General features: G+C 39.6%; 1 long non-coding RNA gene across 1 annotated transcript; it reads left to right on the top strand.

The window, feature by feature from the left end:
• Nucleotides 1-534: 534 nt before the first annotated feature.
• On the top strand, nucleotides 535-1,967 carry LOC126633295 (uncharacterized). The gene is made up of 3 exons (XR_007627014.1): nucleotides 535-803; nucleotides 1,316-1,368; nucleotides 1,480-1,967. It is a non-coding gene; the product is annotated as an uncharacterized LOC126633295 (long non-coding RNA).
• The last annotated feature ends 13,116 nt before the right edge of the window (nucleotides 1,968-15,083 follow it).

Raw genomic sequence — 15,083 nt, 5'->3', positions numbered from 1 at the left:
TTGTTCCCTCTCTCAAATACCCCTTTCACTATCCCTAATTTTGTTCTCATCTATCCGTTCTTTCTTTTTGCTACTAGAAAGTCGAATTCAACGTCATCTCTTCTCATTCGGGTAAGATTATTCGAGGAATTATCTTCCAATTGTTTTTTCTGGGTATTGTTTCATCATTTTTCTGCAAATTTCAATCCTATCTATTCTCCATAAGCTCTCTGGTTGTTTAGGGGTTTCCAGTTTTTTGCTGCGTTTTACTTCATCACTAATTGTTAATATTGTTGGAGGATTTTTTGTAATTGGAGCCAATTTTTGTAATTGATGATTTTGTGATTCTGTACTCTATTAATTATGGTATTATTTTGTCAATTATCTGATGAAATGACGAGGATCATATGGAAACAGCTAACGATGTGTGAAGATTCATTTCAGAGTGATTTTAAGTTTATTGATACTTTTGTTGTCGAATTTGATTTTATTTAATCTAAGTTTTTCGTTCGTATGCTGTTGCAGCTTAGTTTTCCCTATCTGGACTTGGATTTAACTGATGACAGAGTTACAGTAGAGAGTGTTGAAGCCACTCTTTAAGTATTTGCTTTTTGTTTAGTGTGAAAATAATAGCATGAGATTTGTTTTTTGGTTCATTACATGCTAATCAACCAACTCCTGCCTGTAATTATTTTTCCTTGCTTCTTGGTCAATAGCATTTCTTAGGATTTTTATTCTTACCCTAGCATTCTAATAGACTTTATGTTGCAGAGATGTACTTTGACAGAGGCAACTTTTATGACTTTACTTCCCTTGGTGAGTTTGTTTTGGCTTCATTTCATTAGCTTTGTATAGTTTCTACTCGGTTTTTTAAACTATTGATTTTGATTTTTTTTTTATAATTACCAACCCTTTACATTAGAAATAAAGAAAGATAGATATATGAAAGGAACTTGATGTTCCTGGACAGATATATGAAAGGAAAACATATCCTTTTGAGTTTTCTACAGTTGAGATGTCATATGAGACTTAGAACGGGAATGTGAGACTTAGGTAACTCTTAAGACATTGATAGTTACTTATATTTTCATTCTTAATTGTTTATCGAAGACTTGAAGTAAATATCTATTGGCAGCTTTTAGATTTTGCTACACTAGTGTAGTTGTGGTTATGGTAGTAGCATAGTGGAATACCAGGATTTTGTGGTAATCTCTCTCTCTTGGAATACCAGGATCTTTTGAGCATCATGCACACTTTTTATTATCTAACAGCCACCCCATTGTTAGTCTTCCCTCAATGGATCTTCCTATAATTTTATTGCCTTTGCAGATGGAAGTTGGAATCGAAGATTGTCTGCATATTATTGAGTTTGAGTACAACAAGAGCCAAGTATGTCATGACTAGGGTCTTGTGTTTGTCATTAGTGGTTTACATGCATGAGATGAAATCCGGAAACAATGGTTGTTTTCTGCTTGACATTTATCTGTTTGTGATGTTCAGTCCCAGCAGGAGATTCCCCTGTTGAACTTGATGTTTACAATTCAAAGGGCCTGGTGTGGCCTGGTTGGTACATCTTGCCTAGTTTGATCAACGGGAGGAACAAAGTGAAGAAACAAATCCATTAGATTGTTCCATCTTGCTAACTAAATAAACGGCGTCTCGCACTCTTACCTCACCTTTGGCGCCTTCTACTTTCATTCACGACCCAAGCTTCGATTTCAATCTGAAGTAAATGTTGATGAGGTTTGTATTGTAATATGAAGGGGAGAGGCATAAAGTTTAGAAGGAAAAACACTCAAGGGGATCTCTTGCTAGGTTCGACATAGAAGCACAGGTCTGACATAGGATTATAGACTATATAAATGTTTAGATCATGTATTTATGTTTAATTACTGTAAGTTTAATACATTATTTGATATCAAAGATTCCAAATAAGTGTTTCATTTTGTGAATTATGAATTGTATCAATGATGTTGGATTTTATTTTAGTTTGGAACCTGTAGTAAATTTTACATTTAACAATTTTGGTGAAGTTACTCAAAATAATGTCATTGTGGCGTCTCATTTGATGCCAAATAATTTTTTTTTAAAACCTGTTGCCAATTATTTGCGACATTTAGTTTGCCGTCGCAAGTCTGTAGTAAATAATATTTGCGACGTGCTTAAAGCGTCGCATATAATCGACCAACATTTACGACGCCTAGTTGTTGCGACGCGTTATTTTCCGTCGCATGCTAGTCGTAAAAGGGCTATTGCGACGCTTTTAGCTACTTTTGCGACCCGTTTTGACCGTCGCAAAAGGCCCTTTTTTTTGTAGCAAACTCATATTTATTATAATATCTTCAATAAAAAAGATGCGCATAGAGCGTAGTTACAACAAAGGCATAAGAACTATCACAATTTAGACTAAAAATTTTATAATCTCAAGAAAAGCTTGTAAACAACTGAGCATTAAGGCTTTAATTATAATAAAACTTAAAAACAAAATGACAAAGTAAAAATCTTCCAGGTGTTGCTAAAATAGAGGATCAGCATAAAGCAGCCTTGTACAGTGGGCGACATCTTCATTTTATGTAGTAGTGGATATGACTCAACTTGGCATGGTCGAACTGCAAAAGGAAAGACTCTTAATGAAAGTATCAAACCAACGGACATGGCTACAAGAAAAGTAGCCAAGTATTCAAACGTAGAATAATTCTTTGCTTGTCCTGATATCAGACAACATTTTAAATATTCTTATATTCTTTCTTTTCATAGGAAGAGCAAGATTAGACGACTATGGACCATTATTGGTATCAGAGCCAAAACTTGTTTTTTATATGTTTTGTACTGTAGATTTAATTAAATTTCACTATTAGATCAATATACTCAGTAAGAACTTATCACTAAGGTGGAGGGAAGTCGTCAGTGAGCCATATCGCCGCTTATCCAAGGTTAGGCGTTTCTTAGGTGTAGGCAATGCTGCTGTCCATACATCACCTAGAGAACAAAGAAGTAGATAAATTCTCTTCTAATGGTAGGTTTAATTATATCTTTGAGTAAGAGGACTGTAGGTAACAGTAGTTGTTCTCATAATAGTGATAGCTCAAGGACCATGAGGGTAAACAATACTGAAGAAGTAACATATATAATATAGGAAAAGACTTACAAAACTGGAACATACCTAAAGTCACGATATATGATATATATTAAAAATGATCTTTTAAATTTAGAGTGAATTACTTAATTAAGACTGTTGAAAAAACAATCTCTGATACTGATGCTAGTGCAGATTTTCAATTGCTTTACCAAAATCAATTAGATCAACGAATGCAAAACGGTCATAACTATTTGCATGTTGGTCTAATTCAAGTAGTGGTAAAACCGTTAACCAGAACAGAGTTAGATACTTCTATCCTTGAGAGATATATGACACATAAACTTTGTCAATTCCATGTTGGTTTAGTAGAGTCATTCCTTAGTGAATGACCAATTTATTTCAATTGTTTTCTAAATTTTTCTGTAACGGTATCGGACCCTAGAGTCTTAAAGACTCTAATCCTGAGCATTGACACGCAAGGGTATGATATGGAATCATGATCACAAAATTTAGCTATGATTTATAGGATTTCATATAAGGTGATGAACACCATTGTACCTAAAGCAAAAACTATGGATAGTGAGGGGCAAACCACCTTGTTCCAAGCTAAAATAGGAAAAGCCCATATAGTGGTACCCAAAATGATAAGGTGAAATGAAGTTACTCTACCAGAAAGATAAAGATTGCAGGATGCAGCTCCACCCCAACCAATTCAGAATAGAAAACCTAGTTTTATAAACCAATATGAAGACGAAGATGTAGAAATACAATTCTGCACTAATAGGTTGGCTAAGTTGAGTGTCGGTCCCCGATTAAGCGTTGATCCTTTAAACGTACCAACACCTCTTCTTTTTTAGAACAAATTCATTTACAGGCTAACAATGAGATCCAATTCTTACGAGCAAGACCATGAAAGAGTTCCACTTTATAAAGTTGAAAATGCAGGAGCCACTGCCCCTTCTAGAAATCTTCTACTACCACAACCATTCTGATCAGATTTTGATTCTAACATCTTTGTCATAACAAAGTTCGAACCCAATAAAGAATTTATTGAGTTAGACTATCTTAGTGAAGAAAATACTCTAAAAAGAGAATGGTTCGAAAAAAAACTTACAGTCAAGAAAGGCAAGCTTCCTTAAAGAATGCCCATTTTCAGTTTATGAAAGAAAAAGAGTTTAATCCAAGGTTTTTACTAGGTATGGATGGTGTGCAAAAATTGGAAATTCCCTAAATATACTGAGTGTATAAGTGTAACTGAAAGTCCGTTTAGAACTTACACCACTGCGGAAGGAAATGAAGAAAAGGCAATTCACCACATAAAAGGCTATTCAAGTAAATAAATAAAAAATGAAACATTGCTTCCCCATACAAAGAAGTACCTAATGTGCATAAGGATAGTCAAACAACCTCTTTACATAATGGAGTTTTTGCTGTTATACACCAGAATAATTTCACCAACATTTTTCTCCAATTCTTACGAAGGCAAACATGTACAATTGAGAATTCTTTAAAAGTTAATGATCCTCTTAATTCTAAAAAATGGGAGCCTAGGGATCCATGCTTAATAAGTTCCACTACAAAAAATATGGCCACTGCGCACAATAAATTATCTGTGCCCTTTGAGGCCAAAGAGCACTAACATATGTGCCCATAGACCAATAGCAACAGTGCAGTAACTATATTTGTATCTATGTCCTCTATGGGCGTCACCTTTGCTAAAAGGGCACAATAGACTGTTTGGTGCTCAAAGAGGCAGGCACAAATGGACCACTATTTGTGCCTTGTTTCTGACAACTTGTCAGATAATCTTTTCCAGACAAGTTGGCACTTCATATTTTAATTGTGCCAAATGAATTAAATATTAAAAAAAATCAAAATTTGAAACTAAAATTGAGGAAATGCAAAATTTTAATTTTCTTAAAATGAAAAGGTCTACAACACATTCCCAATCTCACATACATAATATATTGTTACATATTTTATCTCTAATACAATAAAACTTGAAAGCACATATTTTTGGACAAATGCCTTTTCCCTAGCAACCCTTGCACCTCATCAGAAGCCATAACAAATATAGTCGAACTCAAAACAAAATAAGTTCAAAATTACACCTAAAATGGAGTTAGTTAAAATCAATACGTAAAAGTTCCACATCTGCCATATCAAAGATTCACCTCTTTTTCCAACTTGGTGGATAGTGCCAAAATGGAGTTAGTTAAAATCAATACCTAAAAGTTCCAGATCTGCCATATCAAAGATTCACCTCTTTTTCCAACTTGGTGGATAGTGCAATCATCTTCCTGAAATCCAAATGAAAGTGAAAATGAAAAAAAATAAAAAAATGAAAGGACCTATTTCCAATCATGTTCAAGGATCAAAACTTTCAATCGGCATTAAGAACTCAATAGCAGTGATGCATTGTCAGTTTTTCCAAACTGAAGATGTGTTGGCAGAAAAAAGAAAATAAAAATCTCAAGGTTGTTGAGAGGTTTCGTGTAGAACGAGAGTTTGCGTAGGGCCGTTTGTGTGTTGAATTAGAGAGGCTTGAATGTTACATGCGACTCTTTATTTATAGTAGCAAACCTACTCTTGGCTGAACCAGAGATGTACCCGGACCAATACTCCCAAATCCAATCTGACTAGGATTCGGCCAATCCTAGTTTGAATAGGTTTCTAAACCAAGCTCTGTAATGAATCAGATTCATTCTCATACTCTCAACGCCTCCAACACCGAAATCCCTTGTTGTACCAGGATTCAGTTTCTTCGTCCTTATCCAAATTAATCCCTTTCAGCATAGGACTTGGTCGACCTGATTGGATGGCTAATGATAGCTGGATGGCCCATAATACTTCTTGAAGAGCACTGGCCCAAGCATAAACCTAAGCTCGGCCTAATAATACTATTTTTGGCCCAAACATTGCCCTCTCACTTCTAAGGTCTTTGGCCTAGGACTCCTAGCCGAGCCTCGACCTTGAAAAAGTCAAATTGTACCTTTGAAAAATAACGAAAAGTTTCAAATATGTCAACCACCCAAGCACATTTATGAAGCACGATCACACCATGTTAGACCTTTTTTGCCACGTGGCCTCTCATTGGGCATGTTTGCCTTTAATGATGACATTTGATACAGAAACGTCCCCTCATAACTAAACTCTCTACCATACGTCATCATTGCAACCTTGATTCGCGAGTTTATCGACCTTTTTGAGATGTGCGGACACTCAAGCGTCTTTTCACCATTAAGTTCACTATCACATGCCATCGTGCAGTCTCGATCCACAAATTTTTTGGTCTTTTCACCTGGATTCTTTGAATATCCATCATGATTTCCAAATCCTTCAGTCGATTTCATTCCTATTTAAAAAACAAAATTGTTGATCTTCCTCCAAAAATGCCTATAAATACCCAACTCACCTTCATTCGAACTTTACACTCTCAAAATTCTTGAATCTCTTGCTAGTTGCTTTCACAACCCAGAAATCCCAAACCTAGAAAGACTCAAACCCTAGAACAACCCTTGAGTCTTCATCTATGGCTTTCAATACTTTCATTACCAAGCTTTCTGAGAAGTGCATCAAGTGCAAGGACTTCATCGACCACAATACTATCAAGACCCTACGGTTCAAAGGCGATTCAAATGCTAACCACCAAATCTTGGGACCATTTTCCAAAGACGTCATCCCACAGGCCATCACCGACATGCTCAAGGTCTATTGCTTGAAACCCTTGCTCCAGAGGTACGATTGGTCAAAGTGGGATTGGACAGGCCTCAAAGAGCCTAGCCCTCGACCCCTGTATCCTGGGCAGCTTGGGTCGAACAAATGGAAAAATTCTTCAGCACAAAGTGGAAAACTTTTGGCATTTATGATCCTATCAAGCTTTCTCTCCCTTATCCTGTCATCAAGGCTTCGACGAAAGGACTGCAAAATCCTCTCTTGGATCCTGCAACAAACGTTCACCTCGCTCTTCCAAGCGTTGTTGAACCAGTTGTCGTTCCATTGGTTGAGGGTTCTGCAACTCCAGGGCGGCCATTTCTCCAGTTGTTAGTCTAGCCGTTGCTTCTATGGGGGAGACGGCCACTCTGGCCGAGAAAAAATTCCCTCAAATCCAAAACAGAAATCAATAGTCATCGTAGAAGAATAGGTACGACTATTTTTTGTTAGCAATTTTCTCTCTCTACTGGATCTCTCAACTAATGAACAACACTTTTATGTTTGAAAGGATGAGAGCGAGGAACCTTTGTTGGTAAAGTGCCCCTAACCGGCTGAGCTGCCACCTACCATCCTTTGGCTAGTGATCAAAGCGGCTGGCCAAGTCAACCCTTCTGTTGCTAAGACAAACGCGGGGCATGTAGCGGTACCTCATGTCGAAACGAAAGCGACGGTAGAGACTCCGATTCACCCTCAAGACCAGAATCTCAACATTTCTCCACAGGAGGTTAGTTCGGCCTTCATAAGAACCTTCATAATATTTTCATCAACTTGCTGCTTTAGAATTCTAAACCAAGAGTAAACATTAAAATGCCAGGTGCCTGATCATTCATTTCACCGATAATTTTACATGCCGAAGGGTGTTATTTATATTTTTTTGGCCGCCTTAGTGGCCGTTGAATGTAGATAGCCTTCATCGGCCCCATGAATTAAGAGGTTTTCTTAAATACTAGGCTTGGCCACTAAGTTCTCTAGGTTCGAGCAATGAACTAGAATACATGGCCGAGGTCTCCTTTTGGCAGGTATATTATGACTTCCTTATATGCTATCATTTTGGATTCCTCTTTATTAACATCTTTTTTGTACAACCTTCATGGGAAGTTGAGCACGACGCTCTCCTTTCTAGTTCTTCAAGGATGGCCAGTCCTTTTACTACCACAACCGGTCCTTCAACATCGACGGTCGAACCAAATGCCCTTGTCAAACTGCATGAGCTCTTGTCTGTCTCAGCTTCTCAAATCCTCAGATGCAAAGGCCTCGACTCAGTAGGAGAATGTTTGAACAACCTTGCAGCCAACAGCCTACTGAGCAATGAAACTATCATTCGTGTATCTTCTATCCTAGAATGAACCAGAGAATACTTTGACATATTCGAGAGAGCTTTTCAGGCGGAAGACGACTTTAAAGCTGTAATGGTCGTTCAAGATGCTCTTCGTCCAAAGGTCGAGGCAATAAAGGCGAAGAAAGACCAACTGGCAGACCTCGACTGTTAAACGTTGTTTCCGAGCTTGCAAAGGACTTTGAGTCAAGCAAACCTTGTTTGACCGAATACGCGGCTGCCATGAAGCAGATCGAGTACTTGAAGATGGATAAGAGGACTCAGTAACCTGAGGTTACAATGGACGAAGTAAGGTGGTTAGAATTGAAGGCCGTTATTGAAACCTTCATTCTTTCATCTTCTTAGGATTTTGGTTTTTGTAATCAACTTTTGGAATTCTCTGTAACTTCACTTGTACGCCCTTTTGCAAAGTTAATGAAATGAACCTTTTATTCTCGCATCTCCTAAGTGACTGCATATTATTTCTTTAAAAATTTCGCATTGATTGGTTGTTTATGAATTAGACTGGTTTGGCCTTTAAGATGGTATGCCCCATTGCTAAGAACTTTATGGACGATGAATGGTCTTTCCCAGTTCGGCGATCATTTCCCGAATCTGGGATCTTTAATTATTGCTAGTAACATGGTTTGCCAAACTAGCTCATCTTTGCTAAACGTCTTTTGTCAAACTCGTCAATTATAAACTCGTTCAACGATCTTTTTCTGAGCTACCAATAAATTGTTAGCATTAAGCCGAGCTTCCTCTAAATCCTCTAATTCTTGCCTCATAGCCTGATTATATTCAGCACTACTCAAACTGCTTTGCTCTACTAAGCGCAACGAGTTTATACTTAGTTCGACTGGTAGCATTGTGTTGTGCCTGTAGGTCAACACATATGGGGTCATCCTCGTTGCTGATCGAAGCGAAGTTTGATATGCCCATAAAGCCTCGTTTAACTTCAAATGCCACATGCTAGGCTTTTCTTTTATCATTTTTTTGAGAATGCCGATCAAAACTTTATTACATGTTTTGGCTTGTCCATTTACTTGTGGGTAATATGGTGGATTTTTAGGTTCGCCATATATTCTTTGATCCTATCGGCTATGAAGATTGTGCCGTTGTCAGTTATTATCGATTTTAGCACACCGAATCTTGTCACAATATTTTCCTCCATGAAACTACAAACTTCTCTTGAGGTTAACTCGGCGTATGACTTTGCCTCGACCCATTTGGTGAAATAATCTGTTGCTATGAGTATCCATGCATGCTTTGCTGATACGGAAGACAGTGTAATTTTGCCGATTACGTCCATGGCCCATCCTCTGAATGGCCAAGGTTTGGTGAATAAGTGAAGTAATTTGGCCGAGACTCTTTGTATAGGCCCATGAATTTGACATTCTACACATCCTTGTGCATACTCGATACAATCATTCAATATACTTTGCCAGAAATAGTGTGTCATTGAAGCAACCAACGTATCTTGCGTCCATATTGATGAGCCCTGCAAATTCCTTCATGTACTTCTGCAATTGCTTGGGTAGCTTCTTGCGGGTAGAGGCATAATAACAATAAACCATCCTTACATTTTTGGTATAACTCGTTCTAATACAACACGTAATTTGTGGCATGGACCCTTATTCTGCGGTCGTGTTTGTCACTAGGGTTTCGAGATATCGCATGATTGACCTTCTCTAGTCGTCTGGTAATGTTTCGACAGCACACACGTCTATAGGATCTCCTAATTCTAATAATGAAGGCAAAGACATCACTCGTGTATGGATCGCGTGGTCGTGTTAGAGAACTTGTTAATTAACCGAGAGGCTGGGTGCGATTGTCGTACTATAGGTATCGCCATGCCTAGCGTGCCCCCCAGAAGTTGTGCTTCGGAGGTTATTTGAGCCAGTTAATCTGCATCGGTGTTTCGACCGTGGGAGATGTGTTTGAACGTGATACCATCGAACGACTCAGCCAAATAGCTGGGAACCATGTGATAAGGCGCCAGAGTACAACTCATGCAACGGGAAGTTCCATTGAGTTGGTTAATCACAAGTTCCGAATTACCGAGGATAAGTACACGGGCTGCCTTCAAGTCGTGAAGGATATTGAGGTCGATAAGAGCTTGAGAGAGAAATACCAGCGGTGTTTATCTAGGGATTGAATGACGATCCAGCGCCTGCCGAATCGTCCAATAATTATCACGTGTTTCCACCGTACCGATTTCGACATCAGTGCCCCCGAAACCATATGGAGAAGGATGTTGCGCCAAGAAATCGGCTAGTGCTTTCCCTTTGACGGCTTTATGTGGCATGTATTGCAAATTGAATTCGGACAATACTATTGTCCATTTTCCAATTTGTCCTTTGACCATTGGTCGAATGAGTATATATCGAAGGGAGCATGTAATGCTGGAGTTTATATGCGGCAAAAAACAAAGCCAAGTAGAGTTTTTCTATGGCTGAATAATTAATTTTAGGTGAGTTAAGATTTTGATTGAGATAAAAGATGGCCTGCTCACGCCCGACATCGTTGTCTTATGTAAGGAGGCAACCGATGGACTACTCGACCGCTGAAATGTATAGCTTAAGAGCTTTATCACGCCGAGGTGGTACGAGGACTGGTGGGGTTGTAAGGGAAACCTTGATTGGTGTAAAGGCCGCTTGATGGTCTTCCTGCCACTCGAACTTGTCCGAGTCCTTAAGTTTCAAAAGCATAGAGAACGCCTTCATTTTCCCTGCCGAATTAGCTATGAAAAGGCGGAGAAGTTGCTTTTTGGTTGTCGGGGTGGAGAATCGATCATTGCATAAGCCTTATTCGTGTCCACCTCGATACCACAATGGTGTACAAGAAATCCCAAGAAGTTACCGGCTGATACACCGAAGACACACTTGGCTGGGTTCATTTTGAGGTTATGTTGGCGCATGCGGAGGAAAGCTTGCCAAGGATCATGTAGATGCATTCGACGACTCTTCGCTTTAACTACCACATCGTCGATATATACTTCTATGATCGTACCAATCAGGTCATGAAAGATGGTGTTTATAGCACGTTGGTATGTGGCACTAGCATTTTTAAGGCCGAGTGGCATGACTACCCACTCGTAAGTCTCGAATGCCCTTGGGCAACGAAAGTTAGTTTTGTGAATATCGGCTTCGGCGATAAAGATCTGCTTGTAGCCAGCATGGCCGTCCATGAATGACAACATTTCATGGTTGGCTACCATGTCAATCAATAAATCTGAGATTGGCATCAGGTATTCATCTTTGGGGGTTGCCAAATTTAAATTACAAAAATCAATGCAAATGCGCATAGCGCCACTTTTCTTTAACATTGGTACGATATTCACCAACCATTCGACGTATCAAGCAATTTGAATAAACCCAGCTTTTAACAGTCGAACTAGTTCATCTTTTATGACGAGTTGTATTTCGGTCGAGAATCATCGAGATGGTTGGCGAAAATGTTTACAACCAGCTTTGATACGTAATTCATGCTTGATGAAAGTTCGATCTAGACCAGGCATCTCATGGTAACTCCAAGCAAAACAATCTTTAAATTCGTTTAGTAACTTACAAAGGTCGATTTTCATGAGATGGGGTAACAAAGCACTAATAAATAATGGCCGAGGGTTATCGGCTATTCCAACATTTATTTCCTCTAGTGGGTCTTTGACTTGGGGCCGACTGTTTTCGAGCTCGGTCGAGACAGCCTGGACTTTTTCAAGGGAAAAGATGGGACCATTATCTTATTCGGCGAGAAACTTCACGAGGTTTACACCTGAATTCGGTTGTTTGGAAATAGTATACTAGTAAGCCAACGGTCGTTCCATGGTAGATGAAACCACGACCCGTTGCTCAACCTGTTTGGTGTCAGACATCGGGCTCAGTAATGAGGTCAGCCAACCCAAGTCTCACTGAATCCTGGTGAACAGTCTCAGGGCCAACCTCAATAACTTTCTAAATTGAAATTCAAGTCGGTTGTCCTTCATCGTTGAAACCGTGCAAGGTGATATAGCCAATGTGTTCGTCATAGTAACGTGCCTAGATCATGTTAGCTTTGAACGACTGATTGTCAGCTGGATGAACCATGACTGATTTGATGTCCCAGAAAATGAGGAATTGATATAAAGATGAAGGAATACAACCTCTTTGATAGATCCAATCTCGACTGAGCAATGCATAATATTCGATATTTGAATCGAATATGAAGAATGCGGTCATGTGATTGGGACCTGTGATATTTACTTCTAACGGAAGTACCCCTTTGTGTGGGACTTGTCATTGACGAAACTACTTATGGTGATCTTTGATGGAATAAGTTCATCGTTAGAGCGACATAGTGCCTTCATGATGGAGATAAGCATAATATCGATCGTTGCTCCATAGTCGACGAAGATTTTGGAAAATGGATACCCCTCGATGTGAGCTATAACATACAATGGCTTCAAATGATGAAGGTTGGCTGAAGAAGTACGGGGAAACAACTCGGCAAGAGCTTTGAATTTGTCTTCCTTTGTGGTCGGCTGAATTTCTTCAGTGGCCATGAAATTGACATATGTGGCTTCTTCGGCAACTATGTAGCCATCCAAGAAATTTGGTTGAGACACGGTTGGCTGGAACTCAGCAGGTAAGACATGAACCATGCTGATTTCCATATTGTCGATGATCGAATGACCCATCGGGTCGCAACCTATTTCTGGATCTGCTGGCAACGTGTGTATAATGTTGGCGTGGTCTTCCTCGGCTGGCGCTAGAGTATGTTCTTGTAATAAGTCTACAGAAGCCTTCTTAGTTTGTTCACTAGCCTTAGGTTCACCGGAAGGTAGAATTGGGTTTGAGACTTAGGTCGTGGCATGAGTTTGCTCCTGATATGTGATTTAGGCATCTCTGGTGTCGAGGTAAGCATCTAATCAAGCGAAACGTTCTGTCTCATCGGCCGTAAGGCCAAAGAGGGAAACAGCTAAAAAGACTTTGAAATGGTACCGCAAATATTGTAGGTTCTCGAGAGAAAAATGAGGTTCGGTCGTATCAATATCAATGTATGAATCTACATCAAAGCCGATGACTCAAGCCTCGGGTATATGCTGGAACCTGGCTTTCAGACCCCGGTCCGAAGTTCTTTGGATGATTCGTTCAGCATCTGGGCATGCTTTCGGCAAACTGTACAAGTCATTAGCTGAATGCTTTTTATGAAACTCCTGCATGTACCCTAAAGCCTTCCCGAGGAATGGCAAATGTAGATTTCGTTTGACTTTAATCAACGGTTCCTGTGTAGGTAGCGAAAGAAGTTTGTTGATGCAAAAAACCGAAGGGATCTTGGAATAATGTAAATCCGATCGTGAATCTGCAAGAAAGTAAAGAACACAAGATGTATCGTGGTTCATCCCAATGTTTGGGCTACGTCCACACTAATATTGTGTTTCTCTGAGATGTTGAAAAGGGAGAGAGAGCTCTTCTCAATCTGAGAGGCTTGAGGGGGTGAGGAGGCTTGAGAATTGTGAGGGTGAGGAGGCCATTTTATAGACTAAGGGCTCCTCCCCTTTTTACATATTTGCCCCTTCCTTTATTACATAATTACATTTAAGTCCCCCGAGTATTTATATGAGATCTAAATACGGAGGCCCTAAGTATGGTACAAACAGTAGTCCCCCAAGTCTTCAGTCAAGAGAGTCTTTTGGCTGGAAACTTGAAATTCAATCCATGTGTGGGTCGAAGTAACCAGATGTCATCTAGGACTGATACTAAATATGAGGCGGTGCTCAATCTGAAATGATGCTTAACTAGAAGTAGCACATGTTGCGAGGCTGCTCGGCTTGTGGCTTATGTTGCCTTGGTTGGCTCGACTTGTGACGTTGAAGGTAAGGGAGTCCCTTTTATAGAATAAGGGCTCGCTCCTCAATACATAAATGATGGGCTAGAATTGATGCTCGCGGCGAGGCAGTTGCTTCGTAGGCGGCGATGCTCTCTAATAATGGTGAGTGAATCCCTTTTATAGAATAAGGGCTCACTCTGCAATACATAAGTGATGGGTTAGGAGTGATGCTTGCGGCTAGGCGGTTGCTCAGCTGGCGGCGATGCTCTCTAATAAAGGTGAGGGAGTCCCTTTTGTAAAAATAAGGGCTTGCTCCTCAGTACATGAATAATGGGCTAAGTCCCCCGAGTATTTTTCATGAGGCCCAGTTGAGGCCCAATATATGGTACATAATGTAGTCCCCCAAGTCTTCGATTAATAGAGTCTATTGGCTGAAGACTTCAAATTGAATCCATGTATGGGCCGAAGTGGCAGTTGTTCGGAGGCAGTATTTGTATACCCTGCACTGAAGCTTTGTAGGTGAAGCTTTGCAAGTGAAGCTTTGAAGCTAGAGCTATGTAAATGAAGCTTTTGAAGCTAGATTAACATGAGTGATGCTCATGAATGTTTATGTTGATTGACATGAGTGATGCTCATGAATGTTGACATGAATGATGGTCATGAATGTTTATGTATGATTGACATGAGTGATGCTTATGAATGTTTATGTATGATTAACATGAGTGATGCTCATGTATAATTTTAAAGTACTGGACGTACTTTTGATCACCTGTTTGGTGATAATAGCGGCAGGTTACCGAATAATTTTTAGAGTACTGGGCGTACTTTTGATGACCTGGTTGGTGATAATAGCGGCAGGTTGTCGAATAATTTTGGAGTACTGGGCGTACTTTTAATCACCTAGTTGGTGATAATAGCGGCAGGCTGCCGAATAAATTTGAGGTACTGGGCATACTTTTGATCACCTGGTTAGTGATAATAGCGGCACGGTGCCGAATAAATTTGAAGCCATTGGGCCTGGCTCTTTTGGGCATATGGGCCTTCGCCCTTCACATAACCTTCCAGCCCATTATTTTGGGCTTGTCATTTTTTTAAAATTTTTTATTATTACCCTCTGATAGGGTTATACAGATGTCTTCGAAAGATAAGAAAAATAAATTACATGTTTTCAGCATGTTGATGGGCATC

The sequence above is a fragment of the Malus sylvestris genome, chromosome 8 (genome assembly GCF_916048215.2).
Source record: "Malus sylvestris chromosome 8, drMalSylv7.2, whole genome shotgun sequence".
In the NCBI taxonomy this organism is placed as follows: domain Eukaryota; kingdom Viridiplantae; phylum Streptophyta; class Magnoliopsida; order Rosales; family Rosaceae; genus Malus; species Malus sylvestris.
Note: the sequence above shows the minus strand (reverse complement) of the source record. Positions and strands in the feature narration are given on the sequence as shown.